Source organism: Lactuca saligna, chromosome 5, assembly GCF_052625555.1.
Source record: "Lactuca saligna cultivar CGN05327 chromosome 5, ASM5262555v1, whole genome shotgun sequence".
In the NCBI taxonomy this organism is placed as follows: domain Eukaryota; kingdom Viridiplantae; phylum Streptophyta; class Magnoliopsida; order Asterales; family Asteraceae; genus Lactuca; species Lactuca saligna.
The window spans coordinates 104,766,815-104,787,510 of record NC_136421.1 but is presented as its reverse complement, the minus strand read 5'-3'; positions in this window follow the sequence as shown (position 1 = coordinate 104,787,510).

Sequence of the window (20,696 nt, the reverse complement as noted above, 5' to 3'; positions counted from 1 at the left end):
ACATCTGGAAACTCCCGCACCACCGGAACTTCCTCCACAGAGCTCGGTCTCTCAGAGATCACTCGCGTATCCATCACATACGCTACATAACCCTTACAGCCCTGCTGTAAACACTGCCTCGCCCTAGCAGCCGAACAAAAGGCTGATCCAGAACGTGTACCCTCGCCGTATACTGAAAGAACTCCCCCACTAGGATCTCGTATAGTCACCAGTTGTTGCTCGCAATCGATAACCGCACCGAATCGGCTCAACCAATCCATGCCCACTATAACACAGACATCACCCATCGCAATCGGAATCAGGTCGATCGGAAACTCAACCCCGAATATCTCCAATACACATCCCCTGAAGACCTCAGTAGCACAAATCACCCTGTCGGCGGCTATGGAAACCCGCAGGGGCCAACTCAATGTTCCCCGACTAACACTGATACGCTGACTAAACGCCAAAGACACAAAAGATCGACTCGCACCCGAGTCAAATAACACTAAAGCAGGTACAGAATTCACAAGGAAGGTACCTATGCATAGCATAATATAAGCATAATATCTCAATACCATAAACAATAATGAAAAGGAAACATACCAGCCACAACGTCGGGTGCAGCGCGGACCTCTTCCGCAGTCAGCTGGAAGGCTCTTCCCCGAGCCCTCGGTGCCTCGGCCTTCACGTGCTGGCTCTCTGCAGCAGCAGCTCTGATGGCGGCGGGAGCAGACCCCTGAGATGCCCCGCGCAGCAGCGGACACTCCGCCTTCTGGTGTCCAGTCTGGTTGCAGTGGAAGCACACTGCAAATCCCTTGGGGCAGTCCTTATCCATATGCCCCTCCTTGCCACATTTGTAGCAAGACCCTGCCCGACAGGCGCCATCGTGACCCTTGCCGCACTTCCCACAAGTGCGGCCCTTCTGGCTCCCGGGTCTGGGATCAGCGGGCTTGGCCCGCTTGGCTGCCGGCTGGGACTGTGCCGGCCGCCGATCCCTCCCCATAGACTCTGCCTCCTCCCTGGCCTGGGTCTCAAGCTCAATCTCTCTCTTCCGAGCATTTGCCTGAAGCTCGGCAAATGTCCGGTACGAGGAGTTCGCAGCGAACTCCCGAATATCCCGTCTCAAAATGCTCAGGTAACGGCTCATACGTGCCTGCTCGGTGGACACGTGCTCATGGCAAAACATCGCCCTCTCCTGAAACATCCTCGTAATCGCTGTAACTGACTCGGTACCCTGCTTGAGGGTCAGAAATTCCTGGGCCAGACGTTCCCTCTCCACCTGAGGAACATACTCATCTCGGAACATGGAAGTGAACCTCTCCTAGGTCACTGCCGAAAGCTCAGTCGGTGTGAAGTGTGCAGTCACAAACTTCCACCAGTCCTTCGCTCCCAAGCGAAGCTGGTTCAGTGCGAACCGAACCTTCAAATGCTCAGGGGACGAGCAAGTGAAGAAGCATCCCTCCATATCAGATATCCACCTCATAGCTGCCACCGGGTCCTGCGTACCATCAAACTCTGGTGGCTTGGTGTTGCTGAACTCCCTAAACAACATCGCGTCACCTCCCTGGGGTCTTGCCGCAGCAATCGCTGCGGTAGCTGCTGCAACCGCAGCCTCAGAAAGAGCGGCATAGCGCTCGTCAAACGTCTCAATCAAAGCGGTCTTAATGGACCCGAACATCTCTGGTATCTCGGCTCTGATGACCGCAGCCACCTCCTCATGAATGATCTGTCGAATGTCCTCATCACTAGACCCGGCATCCTCCGGCATGTGTCGTGTCCTCGCCATGATCAACCTCTGAAATACAACATGCGATAATTAGAATTCACTCGAACACCCTTACATTCAACAATCCACCCCTCCTTGATTCTTGGCATTCCCAGATTCTTATTTGAACTGCGTACCGCACCGGTGCTTTTAGTAGTACGGGCCCAATACTACTGTCCGCACCGTCTCGGTACACACCCCAAATCGTCCTCTTCGGATCCCAGTCCCCAAGTACTCTATTATACTTAATCTCTCTGAACAGATCTCACACAAAGCCCTAGCTGCTACCTAATTACTCTCAGCGTCTCATAGCAGCTCACCATTCCCTAAGCTAAGGCATCACAAAACAGGCCACTCTAGTCCTATCAGCAATACCTAGCCTACTCTAGCATGCACACACATCACAGTAATAGTTATTACATAACAAAAGATATTTTGGGAATTCACCGTTCGGGCGCTGACTGATCGTACACACGTTTCTTCCTGGAAAACCCTTTACTCTTAGAAAATTTGGTTTTTATTTTGAAAATATCTCTTTATTTCCTCAGTTTGAGTTCAAATATCCCCGAAGGTGTACCCGAATCCCTCAAACCAAGGCTCTGATACCAATTTGTAACACCGAATTTTCAAACAATTTTTTTTTTTTTATAAAAACATAATTCCATCAATATTCATAGAAACAACCATTTTAATTGTTCAACAAAATAGTACAAAATCCCAAGATCAAAATGTCAAGCTCTAAACGTGTGTGTACGGATCAAGCCGGCGCCTTCCCGCGGTCGTCACTAGTACCTGAAACAAATAACATCAACACTGTAAGCACAAGGCTTAGTGAGTTTCCCAAAATACCACATATAGCACATATTAGCCACTCTAGGCTATAACTCTGTGGGTCCGTGCACCCAAACTCTGTGAACCCTCAGGTTCCAACTCTGATAATCATGCACCACATAAATCACATAGAAATCATGCAGTACAACACATAACATATATATAGCACACAAATACTCTATCACATAGCTCTGGTTACCTACTCAAGGTAAAGTATAGTGAGAAGACTCACCTCGCGTGTCTCGGTAAACCGTAACCCTGAAATTGCTAAACACTCGATCTGCCGAGCTGAAGTCCCCCTATAGCACAATACATCTCTAATTAACACTTTCCCAACTAGGGTTGACCACACTATAACAAGACAATCTAGCTCAACGCTGGTCAACGGTCAACTTGACCGGACTCGGCGAGTGCACTATAGCGACTCGGCGAGTCTGAGCGCATACACCAATTTCCCTGGAATCCTCTCTTGACACGTCGAGTATTTCCCCCAACTCGACGAGCTCCACCTGGCACGAGTTGTGGGGCCACCACGACTCAACTCGCCAAGTCTCAAGAACAACTCGGCGAGTCTGGTTTGACTCGGTCCACCTGACCATCCTGACTCCCCCTTGACCCACTGAGTTCGCTCATCCCAACTCGGCGAGGCCACTCGCTGAGTGGTCATGCAATATTCAAGCTACTCGCCGAGTCTGTTCTTCGGACTCGGCGAGTCCGTGCCATGCACTGACTCAATATTGCTCTAAAGGCCAGATCCAGTCCATTAATCCATAGATCCAGTCCCTCCAAGCTTATTTAGCACGTAAAGTCACAATCTTGATGCACATATAACCTCTACATGACCATAAATGATGTTTTTGACTCAAATACTTCAACACAAGGTCAAGGACTCCATTTCCACCCATAAAGCTTGATGAGTGAGGCCCTCTGGACCTCTATGGATCCAGATCCATGGTCTCAACTCAAAGAGGGAACCAAAGGGGCACCAAATCACCCCATAAATGACCACATTAAGCCCTAAATTGCATCAAACTTCACCAAACAGAAAATGGTCCGAAAATAATACCTCTAGGTTGATGATCCAACCTCCAAATCCACGAAATAGCAACCTCCTTTGCTTCCTCTTGCTTAGGGCCTCCTTCTTCTTGCTAAACAACACACACAAGATCAAGATTGGCTCTCTTTCCTTCACAAAACGCTCAAGAACTCTAGGGACACTCTCTGGGGTTTGGGTGAGCACAAATGACGGCCATAAGGCCCCTTAAATAGGCCTCAAACCCGGAGATTTAGGGTTTCATAACACAGCGCAGACTCGCCGAGTCCATACCCTGGACTCGCCGAGTCCAAGTGCGCACCCTCGATCAATCCCGTGTCCCTACTCGGCGAGTCCGAGCTCCAACTCGCCGAGTCTCTCTCACAATATATAAAAATTCAAACTTACAAGATACCTGGTAAAAATCCGGATGTTACAATACCGGCGTTAGACAGGGTTTTTGGTCGTACCCGATTGAGTTACAGTAACCCGATACGGTAAATTCTAGAATTATTCCGATCACTAAAGTAGGGTGTTAAAATGATTTTCAAATGTATTAAGACACCCATTAAGTCATTTTAAATGCGTACTTTATAATGACTCAATTAAACGGAAGATCGGAATGACGATCGGTTTTGCGAGTTGATTTATGAAAAAGTTACATTAAAATGAAGCAGAAATTTCGGGTTGTTACATTATCCCCCCGTTAGAGGGAATTTCGTCCCAAAATTCAAGTTTAGAACATAAGACAAGATACAAATCATGGATAAGAAAAGAGTTGTGGATATTTCTGTTTCATTGAGTCTTCCCGTTCCCAAGTGAATTCTGGTCCCCGCTTGGCATTCCAGCGAACCTTCACTAACGGGATGCGACTTTGTTTTGTACGTTTGACTTCTCGATCCATGATTTCGATCGGTTCCTCCATGAAGTTGAGTTTTTCATTGATCTCGATCTCATCTAAGGGAATTGTTAGGGTTTCATCGGATAGGCACTTTTTAAGATTTGAAACATGAAAGACAGGATGAATGTTACTGAGTTCGTGAGGTAAATGAAGTTTATAGGCAACTGGACCAATCCTGGAGAGGATCTCAAAGGGTCCAATATACCTCGGATTAAGTTTCCCACACTTGCCAAAGCATACAGTGCCTTTCCATGGCGAGACTTTTAACAGGACACGGTCTCCAACCTGGAATTCTAGTGGTTTCCGACGATTATCAGCGTAACTTTTCTGACGATCACGTGAGGCTTTCAGTCGGTTACGGATTTGAATGATCTTTTCGGTGGTTTCGCGGATGATTTCAGGACCAGTGAGAGCATTGTCGGGGACTCGACTCCTGGCTAACTGTGTATCCCCCACCTCGGCCCAGCACAGAGGAGATCTGCACTTACGACCGTATAGGGCTTCGAACGGAGCAGCCCTAATGCTGGTGTGGTAACTGTTGTTGTATGAGAACTCGATCAAGGATAGGTGTGTATCCCACGACTTTCCAAAGTCAATGACACATGCCCGAAGCATGTCCTCCAGGGTTTGGATTGTTCTCTCACTCTGTCCATCGGTCTGAGGATGATACGCCGTGCTCATACCTAGTTTGGTTCCAAGGGCTTTCTGAAGAGATTGCCAGAATCTGGAGGTAAACCTACCATCTCGATCAGAGATAATGGATACAGGTACACCGTGTAGACGTACTACCTCCTGAATGTAGATTCGCGCGAGTCTCTCCATCTTGTATGATTCTTTGATTGGGATGAAGTGAGCGGATTTTGTCAAGCGATCGACAATTACCCATATGGTATCGTACCCACTAAAACACTTGGGTAGTTTGGTGATGAAGTCCATGATAATCATCTCCCATTTCCACTTGGGAATTTCGGGTTGTTGGAGCAGACCTGAAGGTTTCTGATGTTCGACTTTGACTTTGGCGCAATTCAGACAGTTGCCCACAAATGTAGCTATATCAGCTTTCATGTTTGGCCACCAGTATTGTTTCTTGAGATCCAGATACATCTTGTCCGAACCTGGGTGAACAGAGTATTTGGTTCTATGTGCTTCCTCCATGACTATTTCCCTGAATCCACCGGATTTGGGAATCCAGATTCGATTCATGAAACAGTGAACTCCGTCACCTCTGATCTCAAGTTTCTTTTCCATTCCTCTCAAGGTTTCATCTGACACGTTTTCAGGTTTGAGGGCTGCATACTGAGCTTCTCAGATTTGCGTAGGTAAGTTGGAATGGATGGTCATCGTCTGGTTCTTCACTTTGTGGCTTGTACTATCCTTTCGGCTAAGGGCATCTGCTACCACATTGGCCTTGTCGGGGTGGTAACGGATTTCACACTCATAGTCATTGAGTAATTCTACCCATCGTCGTTGCCTCATGTTTAAGTCTTTTTGATTAAAGATGTGCTACAGACTCTTGTGATCAGTGAAGATTGTGCACTTGGTTCCGTAGAGATAATGTCTCCAAATCTTCAATGCGAAGACTACTGCTCCTAGCTCCAAGTCGTGTGTGGTATAGTTGACTTCGTGTGCTTTCATCTGTCTAGAGGCATAGGCAATCACCTTTCCTCTTTGCATAAGCACACAGCCTAAACCTTGATTAGACGCATCGCAATAGACAACGAAGTCCTCTGTCCCTTCAGGCAGAGACAGAACAGGCGCGCTGCATAAGGCTCTCTTCAATGTTTGGAATGCAGTTTCTTGCTTATCACTCCAACAAAAGGGTACACCTTTCTATGTTAGAGTGGTTAACGGTTTGGCGATTTTGGAAAAATTCTGAATAAATCGTCGATAGTAGCCGGCGAGACCTAAGAATTGACAAATCTAGTGGGTGTTTTCGGTGCCGACCAACTTTCTATCGCTTTAATCTTGGAAGGATCTACATGAATACCCTCCTCGCTTACTACATGACCGAGGAAAGTTACCTTCCGTATCCAGAATTCACATTTTGAAAATTTCGCGTAAAGCTTTTCGGATCTGAGAGTTTCCAACACTAGTCTCAAATGTTGTTTGTGGTCTTCCTCGTTTCGGGAGTATACGAGGATGTCATCAATGAATATGATAACGAATTTGTCTAAGAAAGGACGGCACACCCGGTTCATCAGATCCATGAACACAGCCGATGCATTGGTTAGACCGAAGGGCATCACTACGAATTCGTAGTGTCCATACCGAGTCCTAAAAGCTGTCTTGGGAACATCATTCTCCTGGACTCGTAACTGATGGTACCCTGATCGGAGGTCTATCTTAGAAAAGTAGCTGGCTCCCTGAAGTTGATCGAAGAGGTCGTCTATTCTTGGAAGAGGATATCGGTTCTTAACGGTTAACTTGTTCAGTTCACGATAGTCGATACACATTCGAAAGGATCCATCCTTCTTTTTGACAAACAGAATTGGAGCTCCCCAGGGTGAGGAACTCGGTCTAATGAATCCTTTACTGAGCAACTCATTGAGTTGACTGGATAACTCCTGCATTTCTGCCGGAGTTAAGCGATATGGGGATTTTTCTACGGGAGTAGCTCCAGGAATTAGGTCAATACGGAATTCGACCTGACGTTCGGGAGGAATCCCTGGAAGTTCTTCGGGAAACACATCGGGAAAGTTACAGACTTCGGGAATGCTCGCGAGGTCTCTAACTTCTTGTTTCTCGTTGATCACATGAGCTAAGAATGCAACACACTCCTTTCGAAGGAGCTTTCGAGCTTTGATGCAAGAAATGATATGAAGGTTGGAACTGGGTTTATCGCCATAGATTATGAGAGTTTGATTCGAAGGAAGATTGAGACGGATAGCTTTTTCGTAACAAAGAATGTCAGCATGATTGGGACTCAACCAATCCATGCCAACGATAACATCAAAGCTCTTAATGGAAACGGGCATGAGGTCTATAGGAAATGAGTGATCATTTAGGGTAAGCGTACAACCTATGAATACGTCGTTAGCGCTTTCTTTCTCACCATTAGCCATCTCGACGGTAAACGTTTCAGTTAGTGGTTGAGGATTTGGTTTTAGAATATGTTTGAATGCATGACTAACAAAACTCCTTTCAGCACCCGAATCGAAAAGAATACTAGCATGTGAATTGTCGAGAAGGAACGTACCCGAAACAACAGTGGGATCGGTAACTGCTTCCTCCCGTCCCATGGTTAGGACCCTTCCAGTGTTACCAGTAGTTGACTTCTTGGGACAATCCCTTTTAAAGTGCCCAACTTCGCCACAGTTGTAGCAGGCTTGACTAACACCTGCTCCCGATGATTGGTTAGCTGATTGAGTAGGGGTTCTGCAGTACCGAACTGTGTGCCCTTTCTTACCACAGTTGGTGCAAGACAATTCTCGACAGGGACCAGGATGATGGTGGTATTTACACTTGTCACATAGAGGAAGGTTACCAGCATATTTACTGGTAGGAGTTGAGGCAGTGGATCCCATGGCAGAAACAGCAACAACAGGAGTAGTAGTAGCAGCATCGACTGCTACCGTCTGTTGTTTCTTGGATGATCCTTGAGAAGATTGACCCTTCTTCTTCTTCCAGAATTTCCTCTTTTCACCACTCCTTTGAGTCGGCTCAGAAGTGGTAGTGATTTCCTTAATATCGTCGTTGTGATCAATTAGAATTTGTGCTAAGGTCTTGGCACTATCGTAGGTATCCAGACGAGCAGCCAAAACATGACTCTTTATTGGTTGAGATAATCCCCAAACGAACCTTTCGATCTTTTTGTTTTCAGGAGTGACTAACCCTGGGCAGAGAAGTGCGAGATCATCAAATCGGGAAGTATATGCAGCAATGTCGGAACCTTTCATCTTCAGGTTCCAGAGCTCGTGCTCTAATTTCTGCATTTCACCACGGGGGCAATACTCAGCAATCAGAAGTTCCTTCATGGCTTCCCAGCCCATGGCATTGGCTGTGGGTAAGGTCAGAGATTTGACTCGGCCATTCCACCAAGTCAAAGCCTTATCCGCGAAGGTACAGGCTGCAAATTTGAATTTATCGGATTCCGCACAAGCACAGATTTCAAAGATGGACTCGATTTTCTCGAACCATCGAGATAAAGAAATGACACCTCCAGCGCCATTAAAGGATGTTGGTTTCGCATTCATGAAATCCTTATAGGAACCCCCTCTTTGGTGTCCCTGGCTACCCTCAGGGTTTTGAGATTGAGTACCACCACCCGAACCACTAGGGTTCATTTGTGACATAGCTGCTACCATTGCAGCTGTCATCATTGTCTGAACTGATGCTAGGTCAAACTGAGGAGGAGGTGGCGGCGAGGAAGGATTATTGTCGTTCTTTGAGCTAGGTCTCTTTCGGGGAGGCATCTTGATCTAATAAGATCAAGGAAAAGAGGATGGTAAGTCCTCTACATTGAATCGATAGATATGACAGTTATATGATTCGAGTAAGTGATAAAGCAGGAAAAAGTTATCGAACAGATAATTTATCGCTAAGAGTGATCACAGGGAAACCAATTGAATAAGGACTACTACAGAGGATCGGGATCGAGAAATACTCCCATAGTATTTCATGAATTGTTTACGACAATGATTCAATGTTTGGGATATTAGGGTAAGTTTTAGGCATGCCACATACCACAGTCACTCCCAAGCACATGTTGGTCGTGTCTCGAATGAATATAGTTGGCCAGGCCATATTGACCCTAGACACGACTACATAACTGCCCAGGTTTAACCATAGTACACAACACCCATTTACTTATGTTCTGTTCTACTTGTGGTTACGGATGGCGACGGTTTGGTATACTTGTATACTTTTGAAAATACTTGTAGTTTGAAGATACTTTTAATTCAGAGCACTTAGGCCCTTTAGTGTTTATAGTTTTATACCATGTAAGGTTTGGTATACTTTATTCACTATAAACAAGGGATTTGATACCAATCTGTCACACCCTGAAAACCGAAGGCGGAATACATTTCCGGGGTTGACTACTGTGTTGAGTATCAAATCCAATGTACATAGTAAGTAAAGTAAAACAAGCATTACATTACATAATAACAGTTTTACAGTTGTTTCAAAAGTAAAGTTTGTACAGTTGTGATACATAGTATATATAGACAAAATGTAACGGGTCTTCATGTACACCGTCTTCATGCAAAAGGATCTTCGGGTACCTGTTCTAACGCTGACCTGAGAACACAAGCGGTTTGAAAATCAGCATAAAGCTGGTGAGTTCATAAGCGGTTTTGTTTTACGAAAATGTATCGGTTTCCTTTCTGTTTCTGAAATGTTATGTACACCAAGAAAATCCCGTATTTTCTTAAAAGTTGGTTATTGTTTCACAAATGTAAAGTATAGTAAGTTTGTACACTGAAAACATGTTTACTCATGTGAAAATGTATAGTTGGTTATCTGACTGGTTAAACTGTTCTGTTTACTTATCATGTGTTACCAGGAAAGTCCCATACTTTCCTTAATGTATGTTACTAATTGTAAAAGATGTAATGTTATCCATTTTGTGACTCTTTCTAGTTATGTAAGTGTTACCCAGGAAAGCCCCATGCTTTCCTGCATGTATGTATCTTATGTAAACGATGTGAAAGATGTAAAAGATGTAATCGTGATTAGATTCCATGTTTTCCCCAGGAAGGTCCCGTACCTTCCTGAATGTTAGTTACAGTAAGTAAAAGATGTAAAAGATGTAAACGATGTAAACGATGTATAAAGTAATCCATTATTACTGTAAGTAAATCTCTGTTATCCTAATTGCGAGTTCCATAACCATACAATAGACTGAACCTGTGGCAATAAGTAGTCCACATGAGGCAATAAGTCGTCCACATACTTATGACTTTCGTCACCCTTGAACCATTTCGGTTCGGCTGTAGCTAGCAGCCAGGTGTGGGGTAGTCAGCCCCGTATAGATCTATACACTCAAGTCACGCTCTCTAAATACCAGAGATTCTGGTTATGGGTGTAGTCCTCCACTCGCGTAATCCAGGTGGAGTGTTCTCCGAGGACGTGCTCCAATCATACCGGAATAACAAATTTACTAGTAATAATATGAAAGTCCTCCACTCGTATAAGTGTGGGGAGTGTTACCGAGGACAAAACAGTGTACAGGTATTATATTCAATTATTTTAATGTCATGCTTTTAACTGATAAAATGTGGAAAACCATTTGCGAAATACATGTAAAACATACTAGTTTAAAGACTTATTTCACAAATATATGTTACGTGATCTGTATGTTCGATCTGTTATCAGTTGTAGTTATCAGTTATAAAAGCATAAGAATATGAAACACACATTTGAAAACATGTTATGAGTACAAGAATTCCCTTGTACTTTGCTTGTGTTCCCCCCCTGAAAACAGTGAAAACAGTGAAAAAGGGTAGGGGTATGAACTCACCGGACTCGGAAACATGTCGGTTTTGAATGCTATACGTCGGTTCGGGGTTTGATTACTCGCGATGACCCTATGTAAAATGATATAATGTCCATATATATACAATTAGAGATACATTCACTAATCATATGGAACATTGCACTCCAATGAGGTTAAACACCTCAAAACGAGTGTTTGGAGTGACCCGGGTGACATCTTTGGATTTGTAATGACACAAGGGACTTGGGATTCGAGTTTACTCCCCATAAGTAAACATTTTAAAGAGTTTACAACATTGGAACACCCACATACATGAGTTTACGGCCGTAAACTCATGTGGGTGAGGTTTTGGTGTTTTTAAGGGCTCAAATGGATTTAGGGATTGCTAGAAATGATTATCTAAACACCTTGGAACACTTGAAATGGATTTAAAACATTTAAAACATGAGTTTACAGCCACACTCATAGAGTTTACGGCGGTAAACTCACAATGGCTAAGAATAATTGATTTAAGCTACTTAGGGCAATCACATGTAATTCAAACTAATTTTCTAAGCATTGTTATGAATTTAGAACATCAATTAAGACATTTGTTGGAGTTTACGGCCTAGAGGTATGTTCTAAGGCCGTAAACTCTCTTTTATCATTGAAAAAGATAGTTTTTGGTGTTTAAAACAATCACATGTGATTCTAGAAATTTGTACAAGCCATTTGGGTGTGTTTGATGCATCTTAAACATTGTTTTATGAGTTTACGGCCAAGGGTATGTTCCTAGGCCGTAAACTCTCATAAATCATACTTTTGTTATGTTTCAATCCTTTAAACCATTTTTAGATGCATCTAGATTTTACCACAAAGCCATAGATTGAGTTTGGAAGCATTTGGACATGTTTAAAGGCCTTAAATCACCCTTTTAGAGGAGTTTACGGCCCAAGAGTATGTCTTGGCCGTAAACTCTTCTTTATTACTCAAAAATCAAGTTTAAAGTGTTCCAAGTCTAGATTAGCAAGTCCATGGTTCATGTCTAAGTCCCAACTAGGTTTTGGAAGGGTTTATTGGCTTAAATACCCCTTGTATATGAGTTTACGGCCCAAGAATGTTCCTTGGCCGTAAACTCACTTTTGTCCCTCTAAATCCATGTTCTACATGTTATAAGTTCTTCCCTTTAAGCCCTTAAGTCATATCTAGTGTCCAACTATGCAAAGGAAGGGTTTTGGGGCTTAAAAACCCTTGAAATATGAGTTTACGGCCCATGAATGTTCCATGGTCGTAAACTCATGAATGTTGGTCTATTTCATGATTTGAACTCGAATTTGGATGCCAAATATGTTAGAGATTAAGGCTAGGAAGGTACCTTAGAGATTAGAAGCCTTAATTTTGAGTTTTGATCCCTTAAACTTGGATTAGGAGAGAGGTGGGTAATGTTTAGTGATAATTTGACCAAAGGCTTCAAATGAAGTCCTAAACACGTCTATATAGTGTTTAAGTTTTGGACACGGTGGAATTCTACCCGATACCGGCGTTAGACGGGGTTTTTGGTCGTACCCGATTGAGTTACCGTAACCCGATATGGTAAATTCTAGAATTATTCCGATCACTAAAGTAGGGTGTTAAAATGATTTTCAAATGTATTAAGACACCCATTAAGTCTTTTAAATGCGTACTTTATAATGACTCAATTAAACGGAAGATCGGAATGACGATCGGTTGCGCGAGTTGATTTATGAAAAAGTTACATTAAAATGAAGCGGAAATTTCGGGTTGTTACACTTACCGTGTACCTGAGAAAGATGCAAAGGTATGCCGACTGTCTTCGCAAGTTGAATGTTGACTTTGGGGAAGACTTGGCGAACGACATGGTGCTTCACTCTTTGCCTCCAAGTTACAATCAATTTAGGATGACCTACCACATGAACAAAGAAGAGGTCACCCTAAGCAAGCTCCAAGGTCTCTTGAGGGTCGCTGAGACCAACTTCAAGGATAAGTCTGTTGCATCAACTCCCAATCCACCTGCTGCTCCTGTTTTGGCCATTGGGCAAGGAATAGGCAAGAAGAAGAAGGCTCTGTCTAAGAGCCAACGCAAGGGAAAGTCCCGAGATGGTTCCTCTTCTAGTGGGACAAAAGTTGATCCCACTAAGCCTACTTCTAACCCAAAGGAGGCAGAGTGCCACCATTGCCACAAAATAGGGCATTGGAAGAGAAGCTGCCCAGAGTACTTGCAAGCTATCAAGGAAGGAAAGATCAAGCCGTCTTTCACACGTATATACACAATTAAATCTAAAGATTCGTCTCATGCTATTTCTTGGGTTCTTGATACCGGTTGTGGTTACCACATTTGTCTAATGTGCAGGGACTAAGAAGAAATAGAGACGTGGAGTATGGAAGAATAAATCTAATCATGGGGAACAGAAGATCGTCGCCTATGATCAAGATTGGAGTGTATTCCTTAGTTCTTAGGAATGGTTTATCTTTAGATTTGCACAATTGTTGCTATTCACCAGAAATGGCTAGAAACATCATTTCATTTCATGGTTTGTTTAGACAAGGTTTTAGATTTTCTTTTAATAATGAGAATGGTTCTATTTTGGCTTATCTAAATGGTGTCTTTTATTTTGAAGCAATACCGTGTAATGGAATTTATGAAACTGTTATGATTGTTGATAACTTAGGAAATGATGTTTTATGCATGGATTCTTCCAATAGTATGGATAAGGCATCCTTGTGGCATTGTCGTCTTGGACATGTCAACAAGAAACGCATAGCCCAACTCCAAAAGGATGGAGTTTTGGAGTCATTCGACCTTAGGGAAGATGACACATGCGAGTCTTGTTTACTTGGAAAAATGACTAAGTCACCCTTCGTTGGTTTGTGCGAAAGGGGTGAAGGTCGATTGGACCTCATACATACCGATGTGTGTGGACCATTTAGATCAACCACGAAGAATGGAAACCGCTTCTACGTGACTTTTACCGATCATTATAGTAGATATGCGTATATCTATTTAATCAAGCAAAAGTCAAAAACTTTTGAAAAGTTCAAACAGTTCAACAATGAAGTGGAGAATCAATTGGGCAGGAAAATCAAGATGCTTCAATCCGATCGAGGAGGAGAGTACCTAAGTCTTGAATTCCACGATTATCTCAAGGAGTGTGGAATAGTTTCACAATTGACGCCACCTAGGACACCGCAGTTGAATGGTGTGGCAGAAAGGCTTAATCGAACCTTGTTGGACATGGTTCGCTCTATGATGAGTCGTACTTCACTATCAATCTCTTTTTGGGGGGTATGCCTTAGATACTGCCGCCCATATCCTTAACCGAGTCCATACTAAGAAGGTTGCCAAAACACCTCACGAGATGTGGACGGGGAAAGCTCCTTCGTTAACACATATCAAGGTTTGGGGTTGCGAGACTTTTGTAAGACGAGATACTCATGACAAGCTCAAACCTCGTAGTGAGCGATGTATTTTCATCGGCTACCCACAGAAATCCTTTGGATATCTCTTCTATAGACCGAACGACAATGTTGTCTTTGTTGTGAGGAGAGGAGTTTTCCGAGAGCGAGAACACATAGGCCAAGGAGACAGTGGGAGGCAAATCGAGCTTGAAGAGATTCAAGAGTCGATAGATGAAGGAACCTTTACCGCTGGCACTCAACCCGAGGAGGAAACTCCGGTTGAACCGATTGATGTATCATTACCTCTTAGACGTTCCGAAAGAGTTAGAGTTCAACCCCAGTTATATGGTTTTCATATAACTACCGAAGGGGACACATATATTAGTGATAGTACACTAATAAACCTTGATGAACCTAATAGCTATAAGGAAGCAATGGAAGGCCCGGAGTCTGCGAAATGGAAAGAGGCAATGGATAGCGAGATCCAATCCATGTATGATAACCAAGTTTGGAATTTGGTTAATAATGTGCCCGGACGTAAGACCGTTGGGTGCAAATGGATCTTCAAGAAGAAGACCGACATGGATGGAAAGGTACAGACATATAAGGCGCGATTGGTTGCGAAGGGATTTACTCAAACTCCCATAGTTGACTATGATGAGACCTTCTCATCAGTTGCAAAGATAAAGTCTATTAGAGTGATGCTTGCTATTACCGCGTTTCATTATTATGAGATTTGGAAAATGGATGTCAAGACCGCTTTCCTTAACGGGAAGTTGGCTGAGGATGTTTACATGGCTCAGCCAGAGGGGTTTGTAGATCCGAAGCATCCGAATAGAGTGTGTAATCTTGAGAAGTCCATTTATGGACTTAAGCAAGCATCTCGCAGATGGAATCTCTGCTTCGATGAAAAAGTCAAAGAGTTTGGATTTGTACGAAGCGAAGATGAATCGTGTGTATATGTCAAAGCCAGTGGGAGTATAGTAAGCTTCCTCGTTCTATATGTCGATGATATATTACTCATAGGAAATGACGTCCCGACTCTGCAGGAGGTTAAGTCCTAGCTCGGGAAGTGTTTCACTATGAAGGACCTCGAAGAGGCTTCTTACATTTTGGGAATAAGGATAGTAAGAGAAAGAAGAAAGAGACTAATAGGACTTAGTCAGAACACTTACTTAGAGAAGGTACTAAAACGTTTTAGTAAGGAAAACTCAAAGAAGGGAGAATTACCGGTACAAAGTAATGCCAAGTTGAGTAAGACTCAAAGTCCGAGTACCGAAGCTGAGATAGCTAAAATGAGCCGAGTTCCATACGCTTCCGCAGTTGGCTCAATCATGTACGTTGTGACTTGTAATCGCCCTGATGTAGCCTTTGGTTTGAGCATGGTTAGTAGATATTAAGGGAACCCTGGCAGAGCTCATTGGATTGCAGTGAAAAATATCCTTAAGTACCTTCGGAGGACGAAGGAATGGTTTTTAGTCCTCGGAGGGAGTGATGACTTGAAGGTGCAAGGGTATAGTGACGCCAGCTTTCAAACCGACATGGACAACTACCGTTCGCAGTCGGGCTGGGTCTTTACCCCGAATGGAGGAGCAATAACTTGGAAGAGTTCCAAGCAAGAAACCGTAGCTGATTCAACGTGCGAATCAAAGTACATTGCAGCGAGCGAAGCGTCGAAGGAGGCAATATGGTTGAAGAACTTCATCGGTGACCTTGGAGTTGTACCTGCCATAAAGGAGCCCATAGAGATTTTCTGTGATAATGAAGGAGTGGTTGCCTTGACCAAGGAACCGAGGGATCATGGTAGATCTCGACATGTCGATAGAAAATCTCACTTCATCAGACATCGTGTAGAAGAAGGACAACTCGTAGTGAAGAGGATATCATCAGAAGATAACCCAATAGATCCGCTTACGAAGGGACTGAGTAGGATTAAGCACTTGCAGCATGCTAGGAGTATTGGGCTGAAGGATGATATTAGCATAGATTAGATAGTTTTAGAAACATATAATAGATAAATGTAATTAATATTTGATGATTAAATAAAGGAGTATTATTTATAAGTAAAGTTACTATCCTATGTTAATCATTTAACTATTGTTTCACTTTGCATGTTTTGACTTCCAGAATAATTGAGTTTATTAAGAATAATAGAATTATTCAAATTGTCCACAATCGTTCATATGTCGAAAGTAGATATGAATGAAGATTGTCATGAATTGGTGTGTAGATTGTCTAAATGGTATTAGACATAGCAAAAGATTGTTGCAACGTGCATGAGTGCTTATGAACTAGTTTTGAGCATTGGAACAAACCCGCACTTGCTGGAATCACCTTATGGAATATGATATAAAAGGTGATTGCAAGATGATAATATCATGTAGTCTTAAAACCTAGATATATGGTTTGTTATTTATTAATTGATTGTACATTGATAATGCGAAAACACATCAGTAACTCGATGTTATAAAACGCATTGTTGTGTATAGTTGGTTAATGAATAAGTAAATGCATATAAGTCGAAGTTTATCTATGACTTTATCCTAAGAGGGTAAAAGCGATATCTCGACCGCTTGGTGATTTGATTTGACTTATGTACCGGGCCCGGTCAGAACTGAATTGATGTATTCAATTAAGTTCTATGTCAAATAAATCAGAGATCGAGAAACCTAAATGCTTGACTAATCATTCCATAGAATTGTCAGCATGATATCTAACAGAGGACTATACGATCCCTTATCTAAAGGACAAGATTGATTAGATCAGAGTTTGACAGCGTCTTTGAGAGATACGATTGCAAATCGGATTGTACTTGTGCATATAGTTAGTAGACTTATCCAAGTGGGAGACTGTTGGAATAGTGTCTAAGGCTGGAACTATATTAGGCAAGTATTTGACCCGATTGTGCATGGTCCTTTTGGGTTGCCTTCACCATAGCAACTTGATAGGATGATTTGTTATGAGAGAATAGATATTATTAATATATTATGAGAATAATATAAGGAATAATAATATTGTTATTTGATTAATATAAGTCATAGATTAATTAGAATTAATTTGGTGACTTAAAGAGATTGATTAAATAAGAGGGAATAAACTGTCAATTGTTTGATAGTTACACTTTGGGCTGTAAATCCTTAAGGGATATGGATTGGACAATTTCTAGGGCTTGGGATAAGCCACAAATCGTCCAAGGTCTTATCTTGGAAAGGATTTGGATTCCTTTGAGTAATAGTTATCCAATTAGGGTTTAAGAGTAAAATCCTATGAGCCTTACAAGTATAAATAGACCTCTTGGGTGGGGAAATCGGCACCTCTGTCTTTGGAAGAACCCTGGCTGATTTTTTTCCTCTCTCCTCTTTCTCAAATCATCCTCCTTGCTAGTTGGTGTTTGTAAGCCATTAGAAGAGTGACAATTGTGACTCTAGAGCTCCAAGAACAAGAAGATCAAACAAGTGTTTCAAAGTAAGCTTCTATCTCTGTTTTCTATTGTTCTTATACCTTATTAGTCATTAGAAGTCTTGGATTCAATGCATGTTTAATTAGAGAAACCTACATCAAGCATTAGGGTTTTCATGTGCACATAGGAATGTTCATATGGCCAAAACCCATTAGAATGTTGAGGGAACATGAATAGTTTTAGAAGCTTTTCTTTCTTGGTCTCCCTCTTGGCTTCTTTGGTTGATTCGTTTCAAAGGTCTGGAATTGGATACTAAACTTTAATTGGAACTTTAACACATTAACATTGAACCAAACATTATCAATCAAATAAACAGTTAACATGGCATATTTGAGAAGTGAGTTTTATAACCGGTCCACTTAACATTAACATGTTATGCTTAAATAAAAAACATCACTCAACCTAACTTACAAATGTTTAACATATCATTAACAGTTAACAGGTTATGTATATGTGCTTAAAAGTTAACCTGTTAAATAGGGAGGATAACTCAAATTACAAAACAACTTAATAGTTAATTAAAAAAAGGAGAAATGGTTGGAGGAGAACTCAAATTGCAAAATTAAACAAGAAGAAGTGGAGAATTAAACAAGTCGTTTCCTATTCCTTCCAATTAACCCTCCCTGTAATCATTATTCAGTCAATTAAACAAGGAATGTGAATCAAAATTCACTAAGACAAAATATCAAACAATTGGTGTGCACCTGTTGTGATGGATTCAATTACAAAATAAACATCAATTCAATTACACTACCCCCATTTGCAATCCATGAGATATCCATGAACACTGATTCAATTACGATTTGCGTCATGGATTGAAGAACTAACCTGCATCACAGATTCAAGGTGGTTGTGACAATTTCCAATTAGGAGGGCGTCGCTGGAAAGGAACGGTGGAGCAGATCACGATGGTTGAGTCGATAATGGAGCAATAGTGGGAGGAAACTGACGATGCAGGAATGATGGTTGAGCATGATTGAAGAACTAACCGATAATAGAGCAGCAATTGAAGGATAACGGGAAACGAATGGAATAAGAAACATTTGATATCGCGTCATCACATTTGCTTCAGGGGTGTCATCACGTTTTCAAGTCAGTTACCTTCGATTTAATCTCATCTTTCTTCAATGGCTAATGGATAACGTGTTGGGTTTTGAGCATTCTAACACTCCTAAGTGTACATGCAACCCTAAATACATTGGATCTATGTTTTCGCTATTATACATGCAAATAAGAACATCCAAGGTATTATCCTAATCTAGCATACAAAACAATAAGTGTAACAAGATAGAATACATACCTCTTTGATGTAGAAAGTCTTCATGAAGCTTGAGTGCCTAGCCCCAATAGTGTGGAAGCCTCAAAATCACAATCATCAAAACACTTAGAATAACTTGAGAGAGTTCTACACTTCATGAAATCGGCTAGCCCTCTTCTTCACTTTCTAATGTGATTCTAGTGGCCGATTTTTGTCAAGAATAAGATCTTTATATAGTGTTACAATTAGGGTATATCCTTAATTGTCATGGCTTTCCATTTCCTTGGATCCATGGGTTCAAATACACCATGGAGCATCCATGGACCATCCTATGGGTTTTAGCCCAACTTGATTATCCATGGAGCATTAGCCCACTATATAAGTATGGATGATTTACACAATCAACCCATATATTTAATTAGTCTTCTTTTGATCACTTAATTAATCCTAGATTAATTATTGATTAATACTAATTAAATAATCTTATTATTCTTATTATTAATATACTAGAACTTATAATATATTAATAACCATAAGTGTCTTATTTCTCTCATTATAGTCTATCCAAGTGCATGATGGTATGCAACCCAAATGGACCATGCCGGGTCGGGTCAAGTCTTACCAATTATAGTTACGGAGTTAGACATTAATCCAACAGTCTCCCACTTGGATAAGTCTAAAACTATTATTGCGTATGACTTCAGGAACCAACTGGCAATCGTAGCTCTCAAAAGCTTCTGTCGAACTCTGACCTTGTAGATGAACTCTGACCTTGTCAATGACTTGTCCATTAGATAAGGGATCATATAATCCTCTGTTCTCATTATATCAGCTGGACAAATACATGGAACAACGTCATACTTATTGTCCAGCATTTTGTTTCCTGATTTTCGATTTGTTTGACAAAGAACTTAATCGAACACATCAATTCAGTTCTGACCGGCCGGTACATAGGTCACAAAAAAAATCATCGAGGGGCCCAGATATCGCTTCTATTTCTAGAAGGAACAGATAAACTTCAACTAATATGCTTGTTCTACTACTTGTTGAATTGTACACAAAGGCACGTTTTATAACATCAAGTTACTGATGCGTTTACGTGCAATCAATGCACAACCAACTCATAGGTAACAACTCATATCTCTAGGTTTGAAGATTTATATGATATTACCGTCTCACGATCACTCGAGATAAATTCCATGAAGTGATACAAGTGAGCGTGGGTTTATTCCAATACTCATAACTTATGAGCACTCATGAATGTTGTAGCAACCATTGCCATGACTAAACCCATTTAGCCATCTACAAACCCGATTCATGACAGTCTTGATTCATACCTACTTCCAACATATGAACGACTGTGGAGTGTTTAAATAACTTAGTCATTCGGAAAGTATAACCTAGCTATTTTGGAAGTCAAAACATGCAAAGTGAACCACAATAATAATCGAATCCAATATGGTCTCAGAACCCTTTTGAATATAAATAAAACCACCTTTTATTTATCACCATATTAATTACACATTATTCAATGTTTCAAATAATCAACTTAAGACTTGAATAAAAACAACAGTCGTCCCATGCTCCTAGCATGTACACTTTGTTTTCTAAACAATAGTTATGCCATACCCCAA